Raw genomic sequence first — 16,530 nt, 5'->3', positions numbered from 1 at the left:
CCAGCTACTCAGGAGGCTGAGGCGGAAGAATCACTTGAACCCGGGAGGTGGAGGTTGCAGTGAACCGAGACTGTGCCACTGCTCTCCAACCTGGTGACAGAGCAAGACTCCGTATCAAAAACAAACAAACAAAACCAAACCTTTGTGGCAGGCCAGATATCCTATCATCTAACCAAAGGGAAGGTAGTCTCTCTAAGCTCTGCCCCTTTGGTTAGGTTGGAAACAATCAGGGGATCTTTCTTTTACCACCAAAGGCTCCCTCTAGTGGTACTGCCGCTGTTGCTGTCTGCAGGTGGTGACATTCTCTTAGTGCAGGAAACTGCAGAGGGAGCCAAGGAGCTTCTGGCCAGACATAGCGTAGTCGTCTATGATTTTAGGACTCTGGGCTTGGGTGAAACATCACGTTATTGCTTCAATTCAGGCTTGATACTATCAGGTGCCTACTCCTTGACCTTTGTTTAAATGAGGAACTTCAAGAGTAGACAACATGACTCTTTTCAGTTTGTTGCATGGATGAGTTACACTAGTCCAAATTAAAAGTAGATTCTGGCCACGTGCGGTGGCTCACACCTGAAATCCTAGCACTCTGGGAGGCCGAGGCAAATGGATCACCTGAGGTCAGGAGTTCAAGACCAGTCTGGCCAACATGGTGAAACCTCATCTCTACTAAAAATACAAAAATTAGCCGGGTAATGGTGCATGCCTGTAATCCAGCTACTTGGGAGGCTGAGGCAGGAGGATCACTTGAACCCAGGAGGTGGAGGTTGCAGTGAGCCGAAATTGCACCATTGTACTCCAGCCTGGGCAACAGAGCAAAAACTCCACCTCAAAAAAAAAAAAAAAAAAAAAGTAGATCATATGTACACCAAAACCTAAAATGCAATTAAAAAAAAAAAGTAGATACCAAATGGTTACATTGTACAAGCTGTGAGGTTTTAAACTTGTGATAAGGGACAGGGGAAATTCTACTCATTGCAAGGAAATCCTCACTGAAGCTTCAGTGAATCACAAGCACTTAAAATCCATGGACCTTCAGCTGATCATCTTTAGCCAGTCCAATCTCTACTAGGAACTGGCATAAATTCTTGCGCTGGTCATCCTGTAGCTGAATGACTTCTCCATATTCTGGATACCCAATTACAGAACCATTGCAGGCAAATTTGCTGTTAAACGCCTTCATTCATTTCTTTTATTTTTTCTTTTTTGAGATGAAGTCTCACTTTGTTGCCCAGGATGGAGTGCAATGGCACGATCTCCGCTCACTGCAACCTCTGCTTCCTGGGTTCAAGCGATTCTCCTTCCTCAGCCTCCAAGTAGCTGGGACTACAGGTGTCTGCCATCACAGCCGGCTAATTTTTGTATTTTTAGTAGATACGGGGTTTCGCTGGGCACGGTGGCTCACGCCTGTAATCCTAGCACTTTCGGAGGCTGAGGTGGGTGGATCACCTGAGGTCAGGAGTTCAAGACCAGCCTGGCCATCATGGAGAAACCCCATTAAAAAAAAAAAAAGTAAAAAAAAAAAAAAAGAGACAGGGTTTCACCATATTGGTCAGGCTGGTCTCGAACTCCTGACTGCAGGTGATCCACTTGCCTTGGCCTCCCAAAGAGCTGGGATTACAGGCATGAGCCACTGTGCCTGGCCAACTAGTTTCTTTTTATGATGCTCATCAGTGACCTCTTGGACAGTAGTAAGGATCTTCCTGCCATTTCTCTTTTGAATTCTCATGTGGATATAATTCTCAGTGCCAGCAGGAAGCGGGTCATCATCCTTACTTGCATCAGCAAAGGGGTCAAAAGAGTGGAGGTTCTGGATAATGGACAAACGTTATGATTCCGTTTTGTTGGTGGAAACCGCCTTTGGAAGGTGGCGGCAGGAGAAAGGGGCAGTGGAGGAAAGTGAGTGGGCTGTGGGGAGGTGAGAGGGTGGGACAGACCCTCGGGAAGGGAGAGGAGGGCTCAAGAAATAGGATGCTAAAGGCCGGGCACGGTGGCTCACACCTGTAATCCCAGCACTTTGGGAGGCCGAGGCGGGTGGATCACAACGTCGGGAGTTCGAGACCAGCCTGACCAACATGGTGAAATCCCATCTCTTAAAAAAAAAAAAAGAAAAAAGAAACAAAAGAAAAGAAATAGATTGCGGAGTCTTCCATGGCTGCTGAGGCAATAATTTTGAAAGTATGCTATGGTAATTGACATAGTAAGAAACAATAATAAACTAAGACAAATAAGGATTTAGATTTTGGCAACAGCAGCATTTTGAGAACAGTAGAGAAAATATAACATTGTTTAATAAAGGTGTCTGAGAAACTGGCTAGCCATTTAAAAAAGAATAATCGATTTGCTTTTTTTTTTTTTTTTTTTGAGACGGAATCTCATTCTGTCACCCAGGCTGGAGTGCAGTGGTGCCATCTCAGCTCACTGCAACCTCCACCTCCCGGGTTCAAGTGATTCTCCTCCCTCAGTCTCCCGAGTAGCTGGAATTAAAGGCATGTGCCACCATGTCTGGCTAATTTTTGTAGTTTTAGTAGAGACAGGGTTTCACCATGTTGACGAGGATGGTCTTGATCTCTTGACCTCGTGATCCACCTGCCTCAGCCTCCCAAAGTGCTGGGATTACAGGCTTGAGCCACCGCGCCCAGCCCTCTTCTTTTTTCTTTTGAGACGGAGTCTCGCTCTGTCACCCAGGGCCCAGTCTCGGCTCACTGCGACCTCCACCTCCTGGATTCAAGCAATTCTCCTGCCTCAGCCTTCCGAGTAACGGGACTACAGGTGCATGCCACCACGCCCAGCTAATTTTTTGTATTTTCAGCAGAGACAGGGTTTCACCATACTGGCCAGGCTGCTCTTAAACTCCTGACCTCGTGATCCACCCTCCTCTGCCTCCCAAAGTGCTGGGATTATAGGCGTGAGCCACTGTGCTGGGCAATATAGACCTTTTGATCTAGCAACTACACTTTGGTGAATATATCTTGTAGAAATACTTAAAGATGGATACATAGTAATGATCATTGCAGAATTATCTGTAACAATGAATACTTGAAGGAAGAAGCCCTAAATATAGGGCACTGGTTAAATAATTTATAGTAATCCATGTAGTACAAATGGCAAAACCATTATAAGAATTAGATAAATCGTTACTTTAAGGTTTTTCAACCTTCTAAAAAATTAATAAACGTTATTTTTTTGAACACTTCTGGGTCCACAAGGAAAATTGAGTGGCCACAGCTCTCTCGGTATTGTAGGGATAAAAACCTTCTTCTTAGCTATGTTTTCTCATGGAGTGCTGAATGTTGGTATGAATATAGGTCATGGTTATATCAGAGATGAGCTCTTAGTATGTTAAGTGATGGTATGAGGAAGGCCTTGATTTAAAAGTGCTTTTGCTTGATGTGGTGAAAGTTGGTATTGGCTTTATTCTGGTGTTGTGAGTAGGGATCTTGGTAGTGCTACCTTATGGTTTTCTTTCTTTTTTTTTTTTTTAAAGACGGGGTTTCACCATGTTGGTCAGGCTGGTCTTGAACTCCCGATCTCAGGTGATTCGCCAGCCTTGGCCTCCAAAGTGCTTGGATTACAGGCGTGAGCCACCATGACCGGCCAGTTTTCTTGAGTAATCAAAATAATAGTGATGTAATTCCCCATCTTTTTTTTTTTTTTTTTTTGAGACAGAGTTTTGCTTTTGTCACCCAGGCTGGAGTGCAATGGCACGATCTCGGCTCACTGCAACCTCTACCTCCTGGATTCAAGCAATCCTCTTGCCTCAGCCTCCTATGCAGCTGGGATTACAGGTACCTGCCACCATGGCTGGCTAATTTTTGTATTTGTAGTAGAGACAGGGTTTCACCATGCTGGCCAGGCTAGTACTTGAACTCCTGACCTCAGGTGATCTGCCCACCTTGGCCTCCCAAAGTGCTAGGATTACAGGCATGAGCCACTGTGCCCAGCTGTAATTCCTCATCTTATTGCAGCATTTTTGCTGTATGGTCAGTGGTGGTATGGGTGCAGGTCCAGCTCTAAATGTTGGTTGCCTTGCATTGTGGTTAAGAATGTTGGCTTTGGTTCAGACTATGTTTTTGATTGCCATGTATGCTGGAGCTGAGTAGCTTGCCTTCTGGAATTTGCTGCAGTCCTTACCATTCACACAGTGAATGCTTATGCGGTTATACCCGGTCCCTTCCTTTACATATTTACCTGCTTGATCCTAGTCTTTGAGTTTGTCACCCCTGCTTCAAGTATTTCAGTTTATACATTAAGATGTTGGGCCTGGCGTGATGGCTCAGGCCTGTAATCCCAGCACTTTGGGAGGCTGAGGAGGGCAGATCACTTGAGGCCAGGAGTTTGAGACCAGTGTAAGATGGCGAAACCCTATCTCTACCCAAAACACAAAAATTAGCCAGGTGTGACAGCACATTTGACTCACCCCATTTATTCTATTCTCAACAGGGACTGTGCAGTGACCACTCTGTTACAATGCAACCACATGGAACTCATTCCTGCTTTCTCTAACCCCATCAATTGGAAGGGAACTCTGATGGGGTAGTATCATGGGCCCCAATGAATGACTCACTGCATAGGTCTTCTTTGTTTCTCACTCCCCTTTCACTGGTTTGACAATCTGCTTGTTGCCACCCCTCTTCTCTCTGAGATCTATGAGTAATAAACTGCTTTTGTTTTTTTCATGTGTTTTTGTTGTGCTGTCTTCTCTGCGCCTCACCTGACTGACACACACAGACCTAATTTTACTCCCAGTGAAAGCTCTCCTAAAGAGTGGCTATCTTGGCAGGAATAAACTGAGCACAAGTCAGACAAGAGCCTCAAGGGCAGATGCCAGTATAAACAAGTTTCCTAGGAGAGGGACACCTGACCATGGGTCAGCTACCTCGGCATTAGGCCATCTGCTAAAATAAAGAAGTATCCTGTGAAAGGCACAGTGTAAATACCCACAAACAAGCCCCTGAAACCTGATCAGGGCAGGGCTAGAGTTTATACTCCCTCTGCAGAGAAAGATTTCAAGACCAAATTTAGGAGAAAAACAATGTAACTTGTAGGTCTTGGAAAACCAGTAACGATGTTATCCCTATTTTCTTTCGTTCTTCTCTTTGAAATTAACATGGCTACGATATTTCTGTAGTTTGAAGGTTAAAAAAAAGAAATAGTATTCTCAAGTTCTGGGAAGGTGGAAGCTTGAATAAATGTTCCTGACACACTCTTTCTCCTGAATCCTACTGGAGAGTAAGGTGATGGAACCTAAAAGCTGTATTTAAGGCTATATTTCTTTTAGAATTTTCTAGTGGGGGTGGAGAGCAGATTTGAGCAGCATCTAGCCTATGACTATATATGGCAGTGATGTTAGCATCTGATCATTTCTGCCCAATGTGGGACACTTTATTTTATTTCTTAAATTAATTTAAATTAAATAAATTTATTTTTTGAGACAGGGTCTCACTCCATCACCCAGGCTGGAGTTCAGTGGTGTGATTTTGGCTCACTGCAGCCTCCACCTCCCAAGTTCAAGTGATCCTTCATCTCAGCCTCCTGAGTAGCTGGAACTATCGGCATGTGCCACCATGCCTGGTTAATTTTTGTATTTTTTGCAGAGATGGGGTTTCGCTATATTGGCCAGGCTGGTCTCAAAACTCCTGACCTCAAGTGTTCCACCCACTTTGGCCTCCCAAAGTGCTGGGATTACAGGCGTGAGCCACCATGCCTGGCCAGTGGGATACTTCAAAGAGACAATTTTGGCTCTGGAGTTCCCCTGATGACTTGACTGAGACTGTCTGTTCTGCTTAGTGCCAGGAGAGAGTGATGGGATAGTGGTGGAGGGCAGGGTACCTCTCTTAAAACCTGGGATGATGTTACAGCTCTTTTAGAATTTGTCTAGCAGACTTTCTAGTAAATACCGGAAAGCCCTCAATGAAGCTTTATGTATTTATTTATTTCTAGATAGAGTCTTGCTCTGTTGCCCAGGGCTGGCGTGTGCAGGGGTGCAATCTCAGCTCACTGCAACCTCTGCCTCCTGGTTTCAGGCGATTCTCTGGCCTCAGCCTCCTGATTAGCTGGGATTACAGGCGTGCACCACCATGCTTGGTTAATTTTTGTATTTTTAGCAGAGACAGAGTTTCACCATGTTGGACAGACTGGTCTTGAACTCCTGACCTTGTGATCCGCCCGCCTCGGCCTCCCAAAGTGCTGGGGTTACAGGCCTGAGCCACCACACCTGGCCAATGAATCTTTAAATTAAAAATTAAAAAAAAAAAAATCTGGAGCAAAGACTGACTCTGCCCTATGAAGCCTGTTCTACGAAGGTTCAACCTGCCCACCTGCTTTCCAGAAGTCCTAAGGGACCTCACTGATTGACATGACCATGATGAAACTTGAGGAAAACTATTTTGCTGGCCTGAATTACTTTCAGCCCCTGTGGTCACAAGAGATTGCCACTTACACTCAGGGAGGCTTGGGACAAAAAGGCTTCCTTCCTATGTCCCAGCAAAGACTAAGGCTAATATTTCTTCATCCACTCTACTTCTCACCTACAACAGCAAAAACTGCTTAGTCTTCCACCACTCACTGGTTTACCACTGCTCAGAAGACCCTAATCTGACCTAACTGCAAAGAAGTCTAAACCATGAGCAGGTAAAGAGAAATGACCCATTTAAAGACATTTATTAACCAGAGGGAGGAAGACTAACGCACACAACTAGACAGGTGGGTTCTTTTGATGCAGAATCACAGGCAGAGTCAGAGACAATTAATTAGTAAATGATTAAACAAGTTAATGTTTGTAAAATGTTTAGAACAGTGCTTGGCGTATATCATATACACGTGTGTCAAATGATAAAGTGTAACAAACAGGTAATGAAAGCTCTCAAGGATGTGCAGTTAGAGCACAAAAAAGACATTCTGCAACCAGAAAACATGATTTTAGAATTAAAAAAAATAGTGCACAAACTGGAAAAGAGGATGATCCTAAACTAAGAACCAAATTGGTAATCTGGAAGACCAAGTGGAAGAAACAGCTTTCTCCTTTTTTTCCCCCCGCCTCCTCCCCAGAAATAGCTTTCAACAGATAACAAAAATATAAAGAAATAGAAATCGGCCGGGTGGGGTGGCTCATGCCTGTAATCTCAGCACTTTGGGAGGCTGAGGCAAGTAGATCACGAGGCCAGCAGATCGAGACCATCTTGGCTAACACAGTGAAACCCTGTCTCTACTAAAAACACAAAAAATTAGCCAGGTATGGTGTCACGTGTCTGTAGTCCCAGCTACTCGGGAGGCTGAGGCAGGAGAAACACTTGAATCCAGGAGGTGGAGGTTGCAGTGAGCCAAGATTGCACCACTGTACTCCAGCCTGGAGACAGAGCGAGACACTGTTTCTTAAAAAAAAAAAAAAAAAAAAAAAAAAAAGATCATTGAGGATTAAGGAACTCAGGAGATCTGCTGTGAAAATGATAAGAGTCCGGAAGGACAAAGTGAACCTAAGGAAGCCAAAACCTAACTAGATAAATAATAGAAGAAAATTTCCCTGAGTTGAAGAAAGATTTGGGTTTGTAGATTAAAAGTGTTCACTGAGTCTTATGAATGATAATGAAAAAAGATGCCCATCAGAATTTATCCTTGTGAAATCCTTGAATTCCAAGTATAAGGAGAAAATCTTGCAAGTTTCCAAACAGAAAGAACACATTCTGCCTTCTAGCTGGCTTTGGCCAATGGGAGGCCCTGGTAAAATGTTGAAGATTGGGAACAGGGAGAAGCCATGATATTTCTGTAGACTTTCCTTTCTGTCTTGGGTAATATGTCTGGTAGTGGTTGCAGCTCCTCTATAACCTCAGATTCTGCTGGACAGGCTTGCACTGGATAACCCTGATTCTTTTTATTTTATTTTATTTTAAATTTCTTAATTTGAGAACTTTTGCCTTGATTTTTTTTTCTTTTCTTTGTAGAGACAGGGTTTTACCATACTGGCCAGGCTGGTCTCAAACTCCTGACATGGTGATCCTCCCACCTTGGCCTCCCAAAGTGCTGGGAGTACACACGTGAGCCAACTCTGATTCTTAGGTTCTGGTAACACCATTTTCTTTCTCTTTCTTTCTTTTTTTTTCTCTCTCTCTTTCCTTCCTTCTTTTCTTTTCTTTCTGCCTCCCAGGTTCAAGCAATTCTCCTGCCTCAGCCTCCCAAGTAGCTGGGACTACAGGCTAATTTTTGTATTTTCAGTAGAGATAAGGTTTCACCATGTTGGCCAGGATGGTCTCAATCTCTTGACCTCGTGATCTGCCTGCCTTGGCCTCCCAAAGTGCTGGAATTACAGGTTTGAGCCACTGCACCCAGCCTTTCTTTCTTTCTTAAAGACAGGGTCTCACTCTGTCACCCAGGCTGGAGTGCTGTGGTGTGATCACGGGTCACTGCAGCCTCAACATGTCCAGGTTCAGTTGATCCTCCTGCCTCAGCCTCCCAAGTAGCTGGGACTACAGCTGTGCACCACCACTCCTGGCTAGTTTTTTTTGTTGTTGTTTTTGTTTTTTATTTTTAAAATCTACAACACAGAAACCTACAAAACAGTGGAATACCATCTACAGAAAATTGGGAGAAAAGAGCTGTTAACTAAAAATCTTGTACCAGGCTGGGCACGGTGGCTCATGCCTGTGATCCCAGCACTTTGGGAGGCTGAGGCGGGTGAATTACTGGAGGCCAGGAGTTCAACATCAGCCTGGCCATCATGATGAGCCCTGTCTCTACTAAAAATACAAAAATTAGCCAGGCGTGGTGGTGGGCGCCTGTAATCCCAGCTACTCATGAGGCTGAGGCAGGAGAATTACCTGAACCCAGGAGGCAGAGGTTGCAGTGAACCAAGATCGCGCCACTGTACTCCAGCCTGGGCGACACAGCAAGACTCTGTCTCCAAAAGAAAAAAAAAATAAGGATTTATATTTAGCCAGTTGCTGTGGCTCATGGCTGTAATCCCAGCAATTTGGGAGGCCGAGGTGGGTGGATCACCTGAGGTCAGGAGTTCGAGACTGGCCTGGCCAACAGGGTGAAACACCATCTCTACTCAGGAGGCTGAGGCAGGAGAATCACTTGAACCTAGGAGGCGGTGGTTGCAGTGAGCTGAGATTTGTGCCATTGCACTCCAGCCTGGGCAACAAGAGGGAAATTCTGCCTCTAAACAAATAATTAAAATAAAATCCTGTACCAAGCTATGGTAGGCTGCTTCTAAAATGGCTCCCAACGATCCTCACCTCTTCGTATTCACCCTCTTGTAAATCCCTCCTCTTGTGTTGGATCCAGGGACTTGCTTGTAACAAATGGGCTATGGCAAAAGTGATGAGATGTCAATTTCTTAGGTATGTTACAAAAGACTGTAGCTTCTGTATCTTGCTCATCTTCTGTCTCTGGCTCTTCCAGTGTGATTACTCTGATGCAGAGGGCCCCCTGGCAGGGACCTGAGGCCTTCAGTCCAACAGCCAGCAAGGAGCCGAGTCCTGCCAGCAACTATAGGAGTGACCTTGGAAGTGCATCCTGTCATGGTGAGCCTTGAGATAAGACTGCAGCCCCAGCTGATACCTTGATTGCAGCCTGTGAAAGACCCTAAATGTATAGCTTGATTGCAATCTTATGAGAGAATCTGAAGCAGAAGACCCCGTTAGGTCAAGCCTAGCTCCTGACACACAGAAACTGTGAGGTTATAAATGTGTTGCTTAAGTCACCAAGGTTTATTAGAAAAAAGTGGAATTCAAGATCAAATGCAGTGAACAAAACGAAAAGGGGGCATAAATGGTTCCATCCTTGTTGAAGTGATGAATCACAAACTTTTATGTACTACATTATTATAGCAGCTTAATATTTACAGCAAACTCTCAGAAACCCAAGAAGATTTTGATAGAAAATCACTACCATAAAGGGAGATTATAATATATCTCTCTCAGAATTTGAATGATCAAATAGATGAAAAATAAGCTAGAGAATAGATGATTGAATACTGTGACAAGTTCAATATATCATCATATATATGTATATCTTTACACACATTTTAATTAACTAATTAATTAATTAATTTTTATTTTTGAGATGGAGGTTCACTCTTGTGGCCCAGGCTGGAGTGCAGTGGCACGATCTCCGCTCACTATAACCTCTGCCTCCTGGGTTCAAGTGATTCTCTTGCCTCAGCCTCCTGAGTAGCTGGGATTACAAGCGTGTGCCACAACACCTGGCTAATTTTGTACTTTTAGTAGACATGGGGTTTCTCCATGTTGATAAGGCTCCTGACCTCAGGTGATCTGTCCACCTCTGCCTCCCAAAGTGCTGGGATTACAGGCATGGGCCACTGTGCCTGGCCTCCACACACATTTTATAGTGTAAATTATTTGGTTTTCTAGCTCTTGGGAAATCGGAAAAAAATGTTTTAGTGTAAATTATGTTCTAATGTCCATCAGCTGTGTGCTGCTTCACAGAGGAAAACTTCATGAATTTAAAGAAGCAGAGATTTGTAGAGGCTACACATTCTCTCTTTTTTTAAAAAAAGACGGGGTTTCACCATGTTGGTCAGGCTGGTCATGAACTCCCGACCTCAGGTGATCCACCCACCTTGGCCTCCAAAGTGCTTGGATTACAGGCATGAGCCATCACGCCCGGCCTACACATTCTCATTATAAGCCAGTAAAATTTGAAATGAATAATAAAAGATGGTCAAAATCTCTTTCCTATTTAGAAACTGAGGAACAGTCTCCTAGATACCCCTAGATCATGGCTGGGTACATTTGCTCATGCCTGTACTCCCAGTGCTTTGGGAGACCAAGGATGGAGGATTACCTGATACCAGGAGTTTGATACCAGTCTGGGCAACATTGCACGACTCTTGTCTCTACAAAAAATTTGTTCAAGTTAAAAACCTGGGCAACATAGTGAGACCTCATTTCCAAAAAAAAAAAAGAAAAGAAAAAAAGTAGCCAGACATGGTGGTGCATTCCTGTAGTCCCAGCTACCCTAGAGGCTAATGTGGGAGGGTTGCTTGAGCATGGGAGGTCAAAGCTGCAGTGAGCCATGATCGTGCCAGTGTACTCCAGCCTGAAAAAAAAGAAAGAGCTTTGGGAGGCCAAGGCAGGTGGATCACTTGAGTTCAGGAGTTCAATACCAGCCTGGCTAACATGGTGAAACACCATCACTACCTAAAAATTACAAAAAAATCCCAGATGGGTGTTGTGGCATGTGCCTGTAATCCCAGCTACTTGGGAGGCTGAAGCAGGAGAATCACTTGAACCTGCAAGGCAGAGGTTGCAGTGAGCTGAGATCATGCCACTGCACTCCAGCCTGGGCGACAGAGCAAGACTATATCTCAAGAAAAAAAAAAAACCATAAAGAAACCCCCAAGTAACTCCTAGATTAAAAAAGGAAAGATAGAAGCTATAAATTTTTCAGGAAGTAACAAAAAGGGAAATGCTTTATAACAAAACCTATGGGATCATCTAAGCCTCTATTTAGAAGAAAATGTATAGCTCTACATCAGGAATCACAAATGCGCTAATTTTTGTTTTTTTTTTTTAGTAGAGTCGGGGTTTCACCATGTTGACCAGGATGGTCTCGATCTCTTGACCTCCTGATCCACCCGTCTTGGCCTCCCAAAGTGCTGGGATTACAGGCGTGAGCCACCGCGCCTCGCCTTGAATGCTTTTAGAGTAGTCTTGTATTTCCCAATTCTCGATAGGCCCTTCCTCTGCTTATTTTCACATCTAGCCACTTTCTACATCTACATCACCTACATAGACCTTGGCGACAGAGTGAGACTCTGTCTCAAAAAAAAAAAAAGCATTCAAATCCAGTAGTTTGCACTACTCCATTGTAAATGCGCTTATTATCAAAAAAGAAAAATGGAAAATATGTGCACTGCATAATATTCTACAAGCACAACTTCAAAGCCACAAAATTATCCAAAAGAAATACAAATAAGGAACTAATGAAAGGTAAAGCTCAAATGAATGACATAGAAACTTGTCACAGGTTGGGTTGCCAGGGAAACAGATACTAAGGAGTTAAGGGTACAAAAGGTTTATAGAGGAGTAATGCCTGTGGAAAAAAGGGAAGGGGGTGTTGTACGACTGCAATGTGGACCTGAGAAAGCCTGCCACTCCCCTGGTGAGCTCTGGAGCAAAGATCGTCCATCAGAGGAGCTGTGCATTGAGCAGAAAAGGATATATACCCACATCTCCCTTTGCTCCATCATTAGTCATGTGCATCCTGAAAAGACAATGATCTTGGCTCAGAAACTGAGGTGGTCTAACCTTGGAGCTACTAACAGCTGATGGCCTTAACAGCTAACCACACTCCTTGCAGCAGGACCGTGAGAGCTTTCTTGAAGTGGGAGCTGAGTAATGCCTCTCTGTTTCTGCCACAAAAATAAACAAAAATGTGTAAAGCCAAAACCCAAAAGCTGGCTTTCAAAAAAAGTAAATTCAATCTATTAATGCTTCCACCGTTTGGGGTCTCTGTGCAATTTACAAAATGGTTCAAGTGGAATACATGTGCACAAAATTTCAAAGAGTGGACATTTAGGATCTGTTAAATTATGTATTAGGCAAAACAAGTAGCATTTAAAGGGCCGCCTGCCATGGTGGGGACTGTAAATCAAAATATTTTCATGATGGCCTTTCTTCCACTGTCCTAAAGGAGGAAGAAATTTGTAATCAATTCAAAAAAATTTTTTTTGAGGCAGAGTTTCACTCTGTTGCCCAGCCTGGAGTACAGTGGCAGGATCTTGGCTCACTGCAGACTCTGCCTCCTGGGTTCCAGCGATTCTCCTGCCTCAGCCTCCCAGGTAATTGGGACTACAGGCATGTGACATCACCCCCCAAAATTTTGTATTTTTAGTAGAGACAGGGTTTCACCATGTGGGCCAGGCTGGTTTCAAACTCCTGACCTCAAGTGATCCACCCGCCTCGGCCTCCCAAAGTGCTGGGATTACAGGCGTGAGCCAACCTGCCCGGCCAATCAATTCAAATTTTAAAAGGGCTACTCCAGCTTTGCTCAGTGGCAGTATCGTAGCCAATGAGGTTTATCTGAGGCGAGAGTATTGCTAATTGAAAACTCTTCCCAATACCCCGCCTTGATGACTTGCAATATAGTTGGCATTGGCAATTTTTGACAGTCTCTATGGCGACTGAATAAAATAAAATAAAATAAAATAAAAAGGGCTACTCCTACTAGAAAACAAGAGAACATTCTATTAGTTTGAGGTTTCAGTGTCCCTCAGGATTAGAAACAGTATTTGGGGAAGGACAGGCCTGGGCTGGGACTGTGGACGGAATATGGGTACATGCAGTGGCGTCCCTGAAAATCCAGAGCTTCAGTGCTCCAGCTGCCCAACTTATTTGGCTTTCCTGCCAATTTCTACACTGGCTTGACTGGGCAGAATTCAAGCAGGAAAAGCTCACAGTTGTCTCAATATTCTGGAGCTCTCTGAGAGCATTTACTGATACCCATTGGGACATATTTCACGTTATAGTATTGTATTTCTTTAATTGTTAAAATTGTTGTTCTGTAGTACTACCACATGTTTTATCTAGATTAGATTGTAAATAGTTAATATATTTCTAAGTATCTCCTGGAGGTTCAGCAGAGTAACTGTCCAGAACTTTTGACCTCAATGGCAGGAATAGAAGAAACTGCACTGTCCAATATGGTGGTCACTATTGAGTACTTGGAATGCAGCAAATCTAATCTGATTGGAAATGTGCTGTAAGTGTAAACAGACAAGATTTCAAAGATTTGGAATGCAAAAAATGTAAAATATTTCATACTTTTCACATTAATTGATTATGATCTATTTTGGATATATATGATTAAATGTATTAAGATTAGACTGGGTGAGGTGGTTCACATCTGTAATCCCAGCACGTTGGGAGGACAAGGCGGGTGGATCACCTTGAGGTCGAGAGTTCAAGACCAGCCTGACCAATATGGTGAAACCCTGTCTCTACTAAAAATACAAATACTAGTTAAGTGTGGTGGCACACGCCTGTAGTCCCAGCTACTTGGGAGAGTGAGACAGGAGAATTGCTTGAACCTAGGAGGTGGAGGTTGCAGTAAGACAAGACTGTGCCATTGCAAAACAGCCTGGGTAACAGAGCGGGACTCCATCTCAAAATAATAATAATAATAATAGGTCCTCTGCTTCATCTTTTGAGATCAGAGGGCCAAAACAACAATAATAATAATAATAAAATAAATCTATTAAGATCTATTAAGATTTATTTTACTTGTTTAACTTTTTCTAATATAGCTACTAGAGCGTATAAAATGACACTCATAGCTCACATTTGTGGCTTGTGTTATCTTTCTATTGGACAGTGCTGCACTAGCTATGTATTGTAGAGTTTCCTGGATTCCCGTTCTTTTGACTCACTCAGAGTTCCAACCAGTACAGGAATGATGGTAAGCTCATCCTTACGGTTCTCCATGGCTTTAACAGTATAAGACCAATGTATGTCATACTGTGTTCAAGTTTTGGTTCTCCATACAGCGTTTGCTCAATAGGGAGGTCATACAGAGGTGTCCTGTGTCTATTCATATGCACATCGACAGGGGACACATGATGGGAAGGCTGTAAGCACCAGTAAGAAAAAGACCCATGGAGTGTGATAATGGCTCTGGAGAGTCTTTTTGTTAACCAATCCTGTCTGTGAAAGCCACTCTTCTAGCTGTGCTTTCAGCTGAGGTCCCGAGACTGACTACCACTGTGTACAGCCAGATCACTCGATTGGCCATCTGGTGCAAGAGGGTGAACTGAGTAGCAGCGGCGGCGGCGGCGGTGGCAGAAGCGGCTCCAAGAGGGACCAGGCACCGCGAGCCCAGCGCGGGTGGAGGAGAGGGGGAAGCGGTGACAAAGGAGGAAAAGATGACATCCGGGGCGGCGGCGCCAGAAGATAGGGCCCGGAAAACCCTAGGTCCGGCCCTAGGAATTCTCCTTGGCCCGCTGAGTCCACTGAACCTCCTCGCCGCTCCTTTCCTTCGGCTCAGACCGGCCCTGCACTAACCCAGTTCTCAACCCTGGGCTGGACCCTCCCGCCCAGCCCCCAAAGAAGGTGTTTTTTTGGTTTGTTTTTTTGAAAGGACCAATAAAACAGAGAAATTCTCAGCTAGCCTGATTAAGGTAGGAAGAAAATAAAGAAGAAAGGAAGGGGAAAGGAGGTTAAAAAAATTAGAAATGAGCAAGTTGATAAAAACATAGATATATGATAAAGATTTTAAGAAACTATTGTGGGTAAAAAAATGTGAATTTGTAGAGGGAATGACTGGTTTCCTAGCAAACTATAAACTACCAAAATTGACCCAAGAAGTAGAGAACCTGAAAAGAGCAATAACCATAGAAGAGAACAGAGAGTCACCAGGTCCAGTTGGCTTTTAGCTAACCTTTATTTATTTATTTAAGACGGGGTTTCACCGTGTTGGTCAGGCTGGTCTTGAACTCAGGTGATCCGCCTGCCTTGGCCTCCAAAGTGCTTGGATTACAGGCGTGAGCCACTACGCCCGGCCACCTTTATTTATTTTTTTTAATGCTTTGATTAAAAAAAAAATAGAGACAGGTTCCCACTATGTTGCTCATGCTCAGGCTGGTCTTGAACTCCTGAGCTCAAGTGATCCTTCCACCTTGGCTTCTCAAAGTGCCAGGATTACAGGCGTGAGCCACTGTTCCCACCCAATATTAGCTAAACTTTAAAAAACAAATAATTTCAATGTTTTCTAGTCCATTCTAGACAGTGTTTTTCAAAATATCTGTAGTGATGAACAAGTTTTTTTAAAACTTAGAGTTATTGTGGACATATAATTTTGTCATTTCTTTTTCTTTTTTTTTTTTGAGACAGAGTTTTGCTCTGTCACCCAGGCTGGAGAGCAGTGGCACGATCATGGCTTATGGCAACCTCTGCCTCCTGGGTTCAAATGATTCTCATGTCTCAGCCCCTTGAGAAGCTGGGACTACAGGTGCACCACCACACCAGACTAATTTTTGTATATTTAGTAGAGACAGGGTTTCACCATGTTGGCCAGGCTGGTCTCAAACTCCTGGCCTCCATGCACCTTGGCCTCCCAAAGTGTTGAGATTACAGGCGTGAGCCACCATGGCCTACTTTTTCCAATTTTAATTAATGAATTAATTTTTTTCTTTTGCCAATTTTAATTTAAAAGACTAGAAAAATTAAATAATAAGCAGACATAAAGTGCAAGACCAGTTTTCAAATTTTAAAAATAATCAGAAATAAAATTAAATTTCCTTTAAAAATAATCAAAATAGGCTGGGTGTGGTGGCTTAAGTGTGTAATCCCGGCACTTTGGGAGGCCAAGGCAGGCAGATAACCTCAGGTCAGGAGTTCGAGGCCATCCTGGCCAACATGGTGAAACCCCATCTCTACTAAAAATGCAAAAATTAGCTGGGCATGGTGGCATGCATCTATAGTCCGAGCTACTTGAGAGGCTGAGGCAGGTGAATCGCTTGACCTTTGAGGCAGAGGTTGCAGTGAGCCGAGATCCTGCCACTGCACTCCAGCCTGG

At 43.8% G+C, this 16,530-nt stretch overlaps 1 long non-coding RNA gene, 2 other non-coding genes and 1 pseudogene across 3 annotated transcripts in view; 3 read left to right on the top strand and 1 right to left on the bottom strand.

Annotated features, from left to right (window-relative positions):
* Window positions 1–13,841, top strand: part of LOC144580976 (uncharacterized) — a 29,113-nt gene extending 15,272 nt beyond the window's left edge. The window contains exon 3 of the long non-coding RNA XR_013531391.1: window positions 9,397–13,841. This is a non-coding gene — a long non-coding RNA (uncharacterized LOC144580976). The remainder of the gene's footprint in view (window positions 1–9,396) is intronic.
* Window positions 1,016–1,822, bottom strand: LOC108589827 (eukaryotic translation initiation factor 1 pseudogene; annotated as a pseudogene).
* Window positions 5,848–5,909, top strand: LOC118150794 (U7 small nuclear RNA). Its single transcript, XR_004738931.1, has one exon. It is a non-coding gene; the product is annotated as a U7 small nuclear RNA (small nuclear RNA).
* On the top strand, window positions 13,001–13,141 carry LOC118150702 (U4 spliceosomal RNA). The gene has a single exon (XR_004738859.1). It is a non-coding gene; the product is annotated as a U4 spliceosomal RNA (small nuclear RNA).
* Window positions 13,842–16,530: the final 2,689 nt, after the last annotated feature.

The sequence above is a fragment of the Callithrix jacchus genome, chromosome X, assembly GCF_049354715.1.
Source record: "Callithrix jacchus isolate 240 chromosome X, calJac240_pri, whole genome shotgun sequence".
Taxonomy (NCBI): domain Eukaryota; kingdom Metazoa; phylum Chordata; class Mammalia; order Primates; family Cebidae; genus Callithrix; species Callithrix jacchus.
This window is presented reverse-complemented; position numbering and strand designations above follow the sequence as displayed.